Source organism: Phalacrocorax carbo, chromosome 22 (genome assembly GCF_963921805.1).
Source record: "Phalacrocorax carbo chromosome 22, bPhaCar2.1, whole genome shotgun sequence".
NCBI lineage: Eukaryota > Metazoa > Chordata > Aves > Suliformes > Phalacrocoracidae > Phalacrocorax > Phalacrocorax carbo.
Genome location: NC_087534.1, coordinates 572,470 through 584,860, shown reverse-complemented (window position 1 = coordinate 584,860; position 12,391 = coordinate 572,470).

Genomic DNA, 12,391 nt, shown 5'->3' with positions numbered 1-12,391 from the left:
GTGAGATGCACGTCACCTCCTCGTGCGCTCCAGCCACGGAAATGGGAGACACACTGGAGCAGGCGAGTGGCTGGACCACAGCGCTTCCCCTCCGAGGGACGGGACGGGGACAGGCTGCGTCCCGGGGAACAGCCAGAGCCAGCGCAGGGCTCAGACCCATGGAGAAGCAAAGCCTGGTTTTCAAAACCTTTTTTAACCGCAGCGGTTGCAAGCATGACTTGCCATTGGACTATGGTCACAAGCAGCTATTTACACTCTTTGAAAAGTTTTTTCTCTTTACGCTTATAAACACAGTACAGAGCTGTATGGTGAGCTGCTGTATCAGTCCTCATCACAGGGCGTTAGAGAGGACAGTAATTACTTCCCGATACTGGAGTTCCCTGCATACACATCCTCCCCTGTATCAATGAACCTGCCTGCCAGAGTCTTGCTCAAAGCCAGCAGTAGTGGAATTTGGAGCAGCAGCACAAAGCAGGGAGAGGTCCAGGTTCCAGAGCCCCTGCCTCTGCATTAAATGGAGCTGGGATAGCTTTTGGCCATTCTCACAAAATATATCTGGTATTTACTCTGCTGGTGGGTACCTTAGTGGTCAGACACTGCGGCAAATCCTGTTTTCCTAGGACTGATTAGATTAGAGAGCAGAGGTGCTTAAGAGCTCGCTGATATTGCCAGGAAAGAGGAGCAAAGACTGGAGAAGATTCTCAGAAACATTCCACGCCCTGCTATTCTTCCCCAAAGCTGCTTGTTCATGCCAGTTAGAAATGCAGAAGCATCACCTTTGCAAGTACAGTCCATTTATTTGGTTATTTGGCTCATCAAATATAAGCCAAAACACAGACAGTGACAAACGGTCCCCTGGCTTTTTGAACCCCGCAACAGCCCCACCATGCTGCATCCCTGCCAAATACACCCAAACCAGAGCGCATCCCCTCGCCAGCCTGCCCGTTTCCTGGCTGCAGCACGTCCGTGAGCAAGGCACCCCTTCTCTGGCTGGGGATGGGCAAGTTCCACCCCCGCGCCCAGCAGGAGCCGGGGCAGGCGGGCAGATGTCGCCTGCAAGGAACGGGGCAAGCAGCAGCACCGCCACGGTCTGCCTTTCCCTAAAGCCTCGTTCCTACAAAGAGGAAATCCAGCAACTGAGCCTCTGAGCACCCCCCGAGGGAAGGCGAACGCTGTCTGGCAGGGACACCAGTCTCGAGGAGGAGTGGGATAGCCCAGACAAGTGCCCAAAGAATCTGTGGTGCTATAACACCTCTTCATGCTGTTAAGCTTTTAATCCATCCAGCTTTGTTACCTTGGATATTTCGTTCTCTAAATCAATACGGCTCCCAGAATGATAAAAACCTTCATTAATACCACTGGGCTATTGCCTAAAACAACAGCACACAATCTGGTGCTTTTTAGTTTGATTTTGCTGTCGCTTGGGACAGGATTAGAGGGAAATATATCTACTAATTCTTCCAATATCCTTCAGCAAACATCAGCTCAGACCAAAGAGGACATAGGATGCCAGTGCTAGTAATTGGAAGGAAGCTCTTCACTTGCAGATGGTTGGAGACCCTTGATGGGACCCCAGGCTTTGCCATAATTATCACAGGCACAGAGCAGCTGCCAACCAGCACAGACTCGAGTGAAAATGAAGAGAGCTGCTTAATCATACAGGCTCTCTTCCTAAAAGGGGGCTTTCATCCTTGCTCAAACCCTTTGCAGGGCTGCTGCATGAAGCACAAATCAAATATCACAGAAGGGCTTACATACAATTAGTGGCCCTTCTTGCTCGGACAGAAATTAGCATTTTGCCTTTGAAGGGGTGGGGGCAGCGCCACCTCCTGCGCCAGAGGCGGGGGCAGACCCCAGCGGGACCCCGGCCCCGCGCTGCCAGGGCACACACCACCACCAGCAGCAGGCGGGTCTCTCCTGCCACTGTCCCTCCGACGCGCTCTCCCGGCCGCGGCCGTGCCCAGGAACGGGACCGAGCCCTTCACCCGCAGCAAGCCCGAAGGCATCAGAGGGCACCTGCGGCACAAAGCACGATGCTCGAGCCCCTCTGTGCAGCCCTACGAGACCACTGTGCATCTGCTGGAAAAACCTCCTTGTGAAGCAGCTCAAGCCATTTTCTGCCGGCCAGAGGACGGTGATATTGAAGGCCAGAGGGAATCATCTTGTGACGCACTGATAAACTCAGGTCTTTCTCCAGCGCAGCTGTTTCTAGCTGATGAACTCCTCTCGTAGCAGAAAGAGCTGCCAGGCCTGAAGCACAGCATTGCACTTTGTAAAACAAATTTCATCCCACTTACCTTACTTCTGCCTTTTTCTCTGAAACATTCCAGTGCCTCAAGCCGTCAGTGCCCTGTGCCTGCAGCGCATTTCCCAGCCCCACGGGGTGCCCTCAGCCAAATCCCCACCAGCCCACGCCACTGCCTTGCAGCTGCCATCTTCACTCACCTTGCTGTTCTCGCTCTAATCTCAGTTTGCTCTGTCTTAGCCAACAGTTGGTCTCACATTTGACTGCAACGTGTGTGGTTTAGGGCTCCTGCACCCCTGTGCTCTGACAAGTAACTGCTCGGATGCCCGCCTCGCGGCAGTGCGCACGGGACAGCCTGCCCGGATCGCTTGCTAAGGAACCCAGGGTACCCAGGAAGATCCCACTTCCCATCTACTGCTGGTTTTTTGGAGCCGTTCATAACCCAGTTAGCTGAAGCGTTGCGGCATCGCAGCAGCCTGTCCCAAACAAGCCAGACTCTTCCAGCTGGACACCTCTGGCTTTCTGTCAAGTTCCAGTTTCCCCAGCCAGCTATTCCCATTGCCTGCCAGTCATTAAGTTCACATCCAGCCATGAGCCCACATCAGCTGTCAGCCCATCGTTACAGCGCCAGGATAGCTGTGGTCAGTGCTGACAGCTCTCCGGTGTTGTTTACACGCATGCAGAAAGGTTTAGCCTCACCAAACATCCCCATAAGGGAATGTGGTAGTTGGGTTTGAGATGCCTTCCCATCCATCCCTGCCCCATAGGAAAGCATGGGAAGCACTGCCTTTGTCTTCCCTGGCAGCCAGTGCAGTTAACACGGGGCCACAGCCAGCCCCAGGCAGGGAGGGGGCTCTGCGCGTCCTCGTGCTGCCGCACGCACACCACGGGAACGCTGCGGCACTGGGACCAGAGCCGAGGGAGCAGCCTGGCCCTTGCACTCGGCGTAGGACTGCGGTTTATGTTTTGTTTTCTCCTGTAACGCTCTGTTCCCAACCTTGTAACTGTTAACTCTCAAAACCTGACCTTAAGCCTTGCTAAATACAATTTGCCCCTGTGTTACCGTAAGGGCTGTGCGATGCCGGGAACGACGGTCAATCAAGGCAAGGCGGAGGAGCAAAGGGTCTCTGCAGGGCACGCCAGGCGTGCATGCTGCCAGGCTGCACAGGGCTGGGAAGCTTTACCAGCTGCCAGCGCAGACCCGCACCCCGTAACGTGTTCGCCTCCCTGCAGAACAGAGCAGCAGCAGAAACCCCAGGGAGTTCTGCAGGGCTGGGAAGCAGCACCAAGCGGGCTGCGTAGCCGCAGCCCAGAGCAATGCAGAGGCCCTGCGGGAAGGAGCCAGGCAGAGCTGGGCCACCGGCACATGCCGCGGGACGGACGGGCTGGGCCAAGCGCCGAGCAGGGCCGCCGCGCCGCAGGCACGGACCGAGAGCTGGCTGCGATGCGCCGTGGCACACCGGCCCCGCCAGACACGTCTCCCTGCCCTGGCGTCCCGCTCACCCGCCGGCCACGGCGGAAGAGTAGCTGCGGGTAGATCACAGCAGCGACGATGTCTCGGGAGGGGGAGCACAAGCAGAGCAGCCAGATGCCACAAAGACTTCAGAGAGCGGTTAAGTAATTAAGTATTGACTGAGAATGTCCTAGGCAAGCCCCGGATGCACATGACATTCTGCTTAACTCAATAATTACTGTATATATTATCCCTTTCCACACTCTATCTTTATTAAGCCAAAAGGTCTGTAATTAGCTACTTGGTTTAAGTGTTAAGATTTTAATTAATTCACATTATGAAATATAATTGCTTATTAGAGATAACGTCGCACATTCTATCACACCAGTATCTTTCTGTAATGCTTTAACCGAAATACAATGATTTGTCACAGTGAGTGAGCAGAGGTTTTGTTCATCAGGCACCGGGACACAAAACATCCTTTACAAAGCCTAAAGAAGCCAACAAATCGGTAAATGATTTGGTACGAGCCCACTCTCAGAACCATTCCCCTTCCGAAGCCGAGCAGGACACGTGAGGCCGCTGCAGCTGCACAGCGGTGTCCCCTCCGCCCAGCGGGGAGGCTTCGTCCCTGTCGGACCACGGGCTGCAGCAGCCCCGTACGCGCGGCCGCCCGCGCCGCAGCGCATCCCTCAGCGAGAGCTGCAGCCCCCGCCGCGGACCACGCAGGAGCACCAGCGACAGCCGCCACCTCCGTAAGCTGTCAAGAGATGTGCCCGGCAGTGTTTTCAGAAACAGGCAGGGCTGGCACCACTGCGGTCCCAGAAAAGAGGAGATGGTTTCACGGCATCACCTCCGTGGGAGCCCTGTCCCGGCAGCGGCCAGGGCACCCTGGGTGAGCTCGAGAGCAGTCAGCAGGGGACAGGCAGCCAGGGTCTGCGGGTTCTGTCACACCCCCCAGCTCTCCTGGCATCCAAGGAGCACAATTTGCAGGAAGCCATGTTCTTTGCTTAACGAGCCTTGTTAATAAACCTCACCTGAACTCATACCTGAAACTTCTCGTTCCCTTCGCGCTCGCTGGCGGCTGCGGAGGGAGCCTGCTTCACCGAAGGGGCTGCAGCTCCCGCTGCCGAACCCAGCCCCGTCGCCCACCACCAGCACATCGGCCTGGCATCTGCAAATGTATTTAGCTGATGATTTAAGCTTTGATTCCATTTAATTTAGATGTTAGAAGAGCTTTATTTTAGGACCTAATACGTTATTTATGAAGGTATGTCAACACAGCATATCAATTTAGCAGCTGTTGCTGGTTTACTATGAGACGCTGTTTAAGACAGGACAATCTGTCTCGCTATATAATGTCAATTCCGTGGCACTTACACAAATGCAAAATCACTACAACATTAGAAGCAAACAACAGCCATACTAGGGACTTAGAGAAATACCTTGTAAACTGCACAATAAATTATTGACTTCGTGGCATTTGGTGCTGAATTAAAATGATAAACTAAAGTTTTTTATCTGCCGAAAGCCGTTTCCATGGCGTTGAAGCAGCAGATGGTCTTTCCTGGAGATAAAGGACTTCAAAGCTTTGCCAGTGCAGAGAAGAACTGGAGACTTAACATATGTATTGTAAAATTTAAGAGGAGAGCACCTGGTGGTGCAGGCTGACAGTGGCTGGCACGGCTCTGCCTCACGGGTGGGCAGCCTGCCGAGCCCCAGCCGTCCGAGCAGGGCCAGGACCACCGCAACACGCAGCCCAGGGTGTGTTCAGAAGGCTGTACGGACCCAGTCAGCTGTCCGTCAGCGGTTCCGTCACACTCATTCAGGAGAGAAACCCCAACGGTCACAGCCTTCCCTTCATTCACACTAACAGCCTCTTCTGGCCCTGTTTTATGAGTCATTAATTCCTAATAAGTAGCAAACTGCATGATGGGCTTTGGATATGAATAGTTGACTGTATCAGAGACAATCCACAATCTAAATTACCAGCTATAAATCAATTTTTGAATGTTGACATATCTTTAATAATGATAAATGAAGAATTTTTGGATGCTGCTAAAGTTCACATCAAGAGTCTGATTTATGAGCATGCTGAGCTCAGGTGGAGCTATCGACCCCGGGCCCAGCACCTTGTCCCAGACTTGGACACCAGTGTGTCCCTCCCCTGCACTCAGCGACTGCCAGCCCTCCGCCTCCCTCCTGTGCTGCGGGGCTGGGGGTCCCCATGGACCGCGGCCAGGCAACTGCAGGCGGGTCTGAGCCTCAGCAGCTTCTGCCTCCGTTGCCAGCTGCTGCCGTCCTCACGCGCATGCTGCAGACCAGGACAGCGAGAGGCTTGCTTTCTGTGCCGTGCAGGATGCTCCCCCTTGTCCGGCAGCACCATTCTCAGGTGGTGCTTCTCCCTGCCTCTCTACCCTTGACTTCACCTGCAGACACCCACTCTCACTGCCCGCGAGGGTCTGTGGGGGGACAGACACTAGCACGGGCGAGCTGTGACCGTCTGCGCTCTCGCAGAACTCAGGACATCGAACTGGCGCAGGCCTGCTGCCGAGAGCTGCCGGGATGGAGAAGGGCTGGAGCAGAAAGCTGGGAGCCAAGAGACCGAGGCATGGGCTGCAGGAGGCCAACAGAGACCACGAACTGGCTGGGCCACCTGCGCGGCTGAAGACCGTCTCGTTTTGTAATAGCACCACAGAAATGGGAGTAGCTCCACCATGCACTTCACACAGACAAGACGTGAACAACTACAGACACAGGCACGGCCCTCCGCCGTCCGTCTGTCTGCTGGCTCTGCTTGTCTGTTTATGCTACCTGGTGCTTCAGGATGCATCTCCCTGATACGGGCTGTTGTTCTCACGTACACGTGCCAGGAAGGCTTTCTGGGCTGGAAAGCTGCTTTCCATTTGATTTCAATTTACTGTTGGAATTAAGCTGGTGTAAAACAGTGTGTGAAGAGAAAAATTACCATGTCTGTTTAGAGAGCATGAAATAGGTACTTAACTGTTTGTCCACTTGGAAGGTGGGGTCCAAATCAATTTTCACCCAGCTCATGTCCTGCCACAATTAATAAGCTGAAAATTATGCTTGTTAGAAGCAAACAGTAAACAATAAATAACCTCACTGCCTGTCACTCCTCTCCAGGCTCATACTCTGCCTTCCTCCTCCTGCCTCGCCGCCACCCTGGCTTGCACCCGCAGAGCAGCCACGAGCGGCGTCAGCAGGGTCCGCAGCACCCGGGTTCGGGGGTTCGGACTGCCCGGCGGATTACGGGGGGGCTCCTCTGAAGATGGCAGCCCGCTGCAAACTAACGGCACCTGCAGCACTCGGCCCCGCTGTGCCGGTGCAGGCCAGGCCCCGGGAGCGGGTGCCCGGTGGTGCCTCCCAGCCCCCTCTGGTTGGGGCCAGGGGAGCCCACAGCCCCTTCCCTCTTTGCCGAGGCTGACGGAGCAGAAGGGGGCCGTGCTTACCAGAGGTCCTACACACCATTCAAATTAGAATGAAAATTACAAAGCAACCCCCGTGACATCCCTCTACCACGCACGGTGGGAGCTGCCACCACCCGAGCCTGCCCGTGCTCTGCCTGCCAGCGCCCTCGCTGCCCCTGCTGGGGGGCCAGCCAGCCCACCCCAGCCACGGCAGAACCCGCGCTCGGCACCAGCCTCTCCCTCCCAGCTGGAAGAGCCGACCCTGATCCATCTTTCTCAAGTGAATGCTACATACACGTGCTGTGAAAAGACAAGGCAAGACACACGGATTAGGAATTAGCCTGTCCGCACTCTAACAAAGGTCAGAGCACGGTGGTCGTCGCTGGCACCCCCACGCCGGCACCCAGGGGTGCACACTGGCACACCCCGGAGCCCCAGGGCCGCGGCAGCTCCACCAGGGCAGCACCCACCATGGGTGATGCGGAGGGGACCGTCCTGCTCAGCTGTGGTGGGGCGGGGGCTGATCCCCTTCCCCACCCAGCCCCACATTTAACAAAGACTGGAAGCGGTGCAACGAGAGGCACCGAGCTATTTGTCACAAGCCAAGGCCATGACAGCTCCCCAGCCAGCCAGAGAAACATTAATTGCTAAGCAAGTAATTAGTGGCTACAAAATATGACCAATACAATTACACTGAGGGTTCTTTTCATCTCTCTGTCCAGAGTCTTGGCACTGAACACTCTTATAATTAGATGACAAAACCGACAGGCAGCTCCAATGGAACAGCCCATCCTCGCCTTTTGCAGAGGCTCCCCAAGTGTTCTGCACCAATAATTACTAATCAAGTTATTTCTTTCAGTATTAAAAAGGTGTTCCACAGGTAATCTGCTCATAATAGCATAGGCCTGGAGCTGGCAAACAGCCCCGCACCTGCAGAGCCCAGCGGGTCTGGGACAGCTTCAGCTCTAGGCTCACGGACGCTCCCTGAGGTGGCACCCCCCCACCCCAGCTTGGGACCCTCCTGTGCCCCCACGGGCTCTGGGCTCCGCTTGGCCGCTCCATCCCCCAAAATGGCCACCCAAGGGCTGTTGGTGTGGTGCAGCCCACCACCACCCAGCACAACACCTCTCCAGCACATCACAACTGGAGCCCCCCGACACAGCCGGGACACGAGCGTGGGTGAGGGACGGGGCAGACTGGAGAAGGAGAAGCAACCCCTAATGAGCCCGGCTCCCTCCGGCCTGTCGGCACACAGGATAAATGACACGGGGGAGGATGACCGGGCACAGAGGCAGCGGCGTGCCTGAGCCACGTCCCCCAGAGATCCAGCCTGCTCACCCGAAGCCAGGCTCGCCCGGTCCTCACCTGCACAGGGACATGCCCCCCTCGGCACCATTTCATCCCAGATGTTCACAGCTGCTGCTGCTGGTGTGTCCTGGTTCAGCGGCACTGCGATGATGTCATCCATCTGCATTTTCTAATACTATTTGGACAAAAAGCCCACAAGTCTGTAATTTGTCATTATAATACAGACCTGGAGAACAGCTGAACAAACCACTAATATTGAACAAACAAAAAAAACCAATAATGGCTTCTATTGAGCAGAGACCCAAAGCTGATGAATGACCTGTAGCAGCATAGGAGAATTATTTGTGAATTGCTATTGATTTCCAAAATCAAAATGTAAATTTTGCCTCACAATTGAAGTATTGGAGGAAGTTTTTGCTTCTAGAAGCTCTTTTCTCTCTCTGTGACTTTTCTGGGGGGAAACAACATTCACTCCAGCCAAGCCCACGTCATTCTCATGGACACAGACACAGAGCAAGCCAGTTAAACTCGGGCATCCACGCCTGGGAGCTGGGAGCTGGTTTGGGCACTGCAGGGCGTCCTCAGAGGCCTCCTCGACGCCGAAGTGCTGACACAGGGGCAGAGCATCCAAGAGCAAGCGGGGTCCGATTCAGGGCAAGGGCCTGCAGGCCTGGCGGGGCACCAGGGCAAACCCCGTGAGCCACATCGGCGTTAGCACCACCGGCCACTCCTGGCGCCAGCCCTCGCTGTGTTCTGGCACCGAGCACCCCCGCTGCCGGGGGGAACAGTGCAAGACCCGCTGTCCAAGCTGAAGCACCAAAACCTGCATTTTAGACCCAAATAGGTGCCCACTGAGGTTTCTGAAGGGACAAGCACCCACCACTCCACCATGGCCCCAGTATGCGGCTCTGGCCCACGGCTTTACCCCAACAGCCCGTGTCTGCAACCAACGAGCTCTACAGCTCCTGCCCCGCCACCTCCAAACTTGGCTCCGCATTTGGGCAGGAGCTCAGCACGTTGCTGTGAAATCTAAACCCATAGCACCCGCCCTGAGCTGTTCCATATCATTAATGCAACATCTGCCACGCCGCAAACAATGTGGCGTGTTCAGCGCTTCTCCCATCACTTACCACTAACAGCATTAGTCTTACCGCTACGAACAGCGTGAAGAAGCGCAGAAGGCCAGAGCCTGCCAACCCCTGGAAACGTGAAACGTTACAAACAACCTCCCTCCATCCCAGCACGGGAGAGCCCCTGGTGCCTCTGAGTGATCCTGCCTGGCTCTGCAGACCCAGCAGCCCAGGACAGCACTTCCCACACCAGCAAATGCCCGTGGTAGCTGCCACTGGTGCGTGCACTGCTCTGCTTCCACCAGCTCAGTATCTGCCATTCTCTGACACCCCCAGCCTTTTGTCATTATCTAACCCATGACAAACCCATTACGATGCTAAAGATTGGAATTACTGCCATCCCAGACAGATGCCCAGGAACTGGCCCAGAGAAGCAGCAGTGTTTTGCACAAGGCAGTAATAAATCACTGAAGGTCACTTATGATTTATCACTCCTTTGGATTCCAGACAGTGACACTGCTTCACCCAGGGAAGCAGCCTTGTGGGTGCCAGAGCATCTGCTCTGGTTAAGTCTCTAACAGTGATGTTTTTGCTTATTTTATTGGATTGGAAACATCCCCAATAAGCACCCTGTCTGCTTGTTTGAGTGATGCCTTTGCCATGCAACACTGTGAATTTACATCCCATCCACCGTGCACAACTGCTCTGACAAGTGGAAAGGCACCGTCTGGGGAGCAGACAAGCTCCAGAGCTCTGCTCCGCCAGCCCCACCTGCGCACTCCCCCGTCCTGCCCGGCAGCGCCAGCGAAGGATGCCGCTGCAGCCAGCTTCGCTCCAGCGTGACCCTGACTGGGAGGGAGAGCCTCAGCAGCACAGGCACCTGCTGGCCTGTCAAGGGGTACGGACAGACCCTTCCTCCCGCACCTCTCCATGCTCTCGGGCCACCTCCCCCCCAGGGCTCTACTTCCTGCTGGAGCATCCCCATCCCGGCTCCGAGGCTGGGAGTCATGAGGTTTCATCAACATTTTAGGGGCTCCGAGACCCCTGCCAGCAGACCCTCCTCCTTGCTAGCTGCTTGCCTGCCTGGCGGCAAACAGCCCCGCAGGCTGCCCCAAGACGAGCCCTGCCCGCAGCGAGCGCAGGCAGAACGCAGCACCACCGGAGAGGCAGCCAGGGCAGCCCCCAGCCGCCGGTCACAGCCCCTCTGACACGTCCCACCCCACACAACCAGCCAGCCGTTGATGCCCCCACTGCTCAGGCAGCTGCAGTGGGTGCGAGACCCCAGCCTGCAGGTATCCCTGTGCCTGGATCCACTTGCCCCGGGGATGCCCTCTCCCCTCTGGGCTCTGATTCTGCTTCTCCCAGGGCTGGGCGAGCCCAGCGCAGCCGAACAGGAGTCAAGGGCACAGACAAGCGCTACTCGCAGCAAGACCCTGGCAGTTGCAACCTCTCACTTTAGAAGCAGGAAAAATAATTACCAGCAACTTTTGGAAGTAAATAAATAGTTGGTGAGCTGAGCCACTTGAATTATTAATGGTCAGTTCAACTGTTCAGACACCTCAGTCGTTACTAACAAGAATATCTGATGCCAATAAAACCCTTTGCCTATCGTGCTGCCAATATAAAAATCCAATGTCTTGTATTAAACCAGCTACCCTCAAGCATAGAGAAATTATCTGAAAAACAAGCTCAGAGGCTGGCGAATCCCGCAAATGCATCCCTGCTGCAGGCTGGGTCATTATCACCAGGACAGGGTGACTATGCACACGAAGAGGGGAGCAGGGACCAGGCTGGGGGGCCGCTGGGACATCCCAGCAGCAGTGGGCAACTCAGAAGACCCAGAGGTATTAAGAAAAGCTCTTTTGTTGCAAGTGCAAGGGATAGACAACAGCACACGAGCCGCCTGCCCCAGCCAGAGGCTGCTCTGTGCCCAGGCCAGCAGAGCCGCGGGAGACACAAGATGCATTCCTAGTTTCAGCCCCGCAACACCCCAGGCTTGGTCCCAGCAAGGACAAGTCTTTGCCATGCTCATGAACGTGCCAGATATGGCTGCAGGTGACAGGCGCTGCCAGAGAGATAAGACTACGCAGCACTGCACCGTGTTTTCATCTTCAAAGAGCTTTAAGATGCTAAGAAATTAACAGCATCTTCCCCTGGGCGCAGCTTTTGTCCCTGTGTGAAGGTCTGAGACACCAGGCTGGCATCACAGAGACGCGCTGCCGGAGCCTGTCTGCAGGCTTGAGCTGCTCTGATTAGGAACAATTAGACAAGGGGGCAGAGAAACCCCGAAGAGAGCAGCTGCCTCCAACACAGGCTCTCACCAGGGCTCCAGCTGCAGCTGCCAGCCGGAAAGGCTGAAGTGGCACTTCTGCAAGCGCAGTTAATGCCGCTGGAGCCTCCGCCTCGCTGCAAAGGGAGCAAGGACCGACCGCTCGTAGCCAGCCCTTCCTCCACCGTCACCCCCGTAACGGGGCGGGAGGCATCAGCAGGGGCAGGGTTACCCCAGGGTTTGAAACGCACGGGTTTTCTGTGCAAGCAGCCCTCCAGCCCCCTGCACGACACCTCCAGCCCCTGCAGCCGGGTCAGTCCCAGCAGCCTCCCTCCCTCCAGGGCCTCCTGCCTGTGCCCGAGGCGTGATGGGGACGGGCAGCCTGCCACCGCCAGCAGCGCCTGGCCCCGTCCTCACGTCTGGCGGGTGGCAGTGGCTGCGTTTCTCGAGATCCCTTTCATCTCATCAGAGCCTGCTAGATTTAATTCCCTGCACTTGGGTATAAAGTCAGGGCCCCATCCAGAAAGCAATTTGTGCCTCCCGGAGCAGGCAGTCATAACATTTCCCATTAAAATGTAAATTTGGCTAAGTTTTCTGGCATCTCTTTTCCTTCCTTAA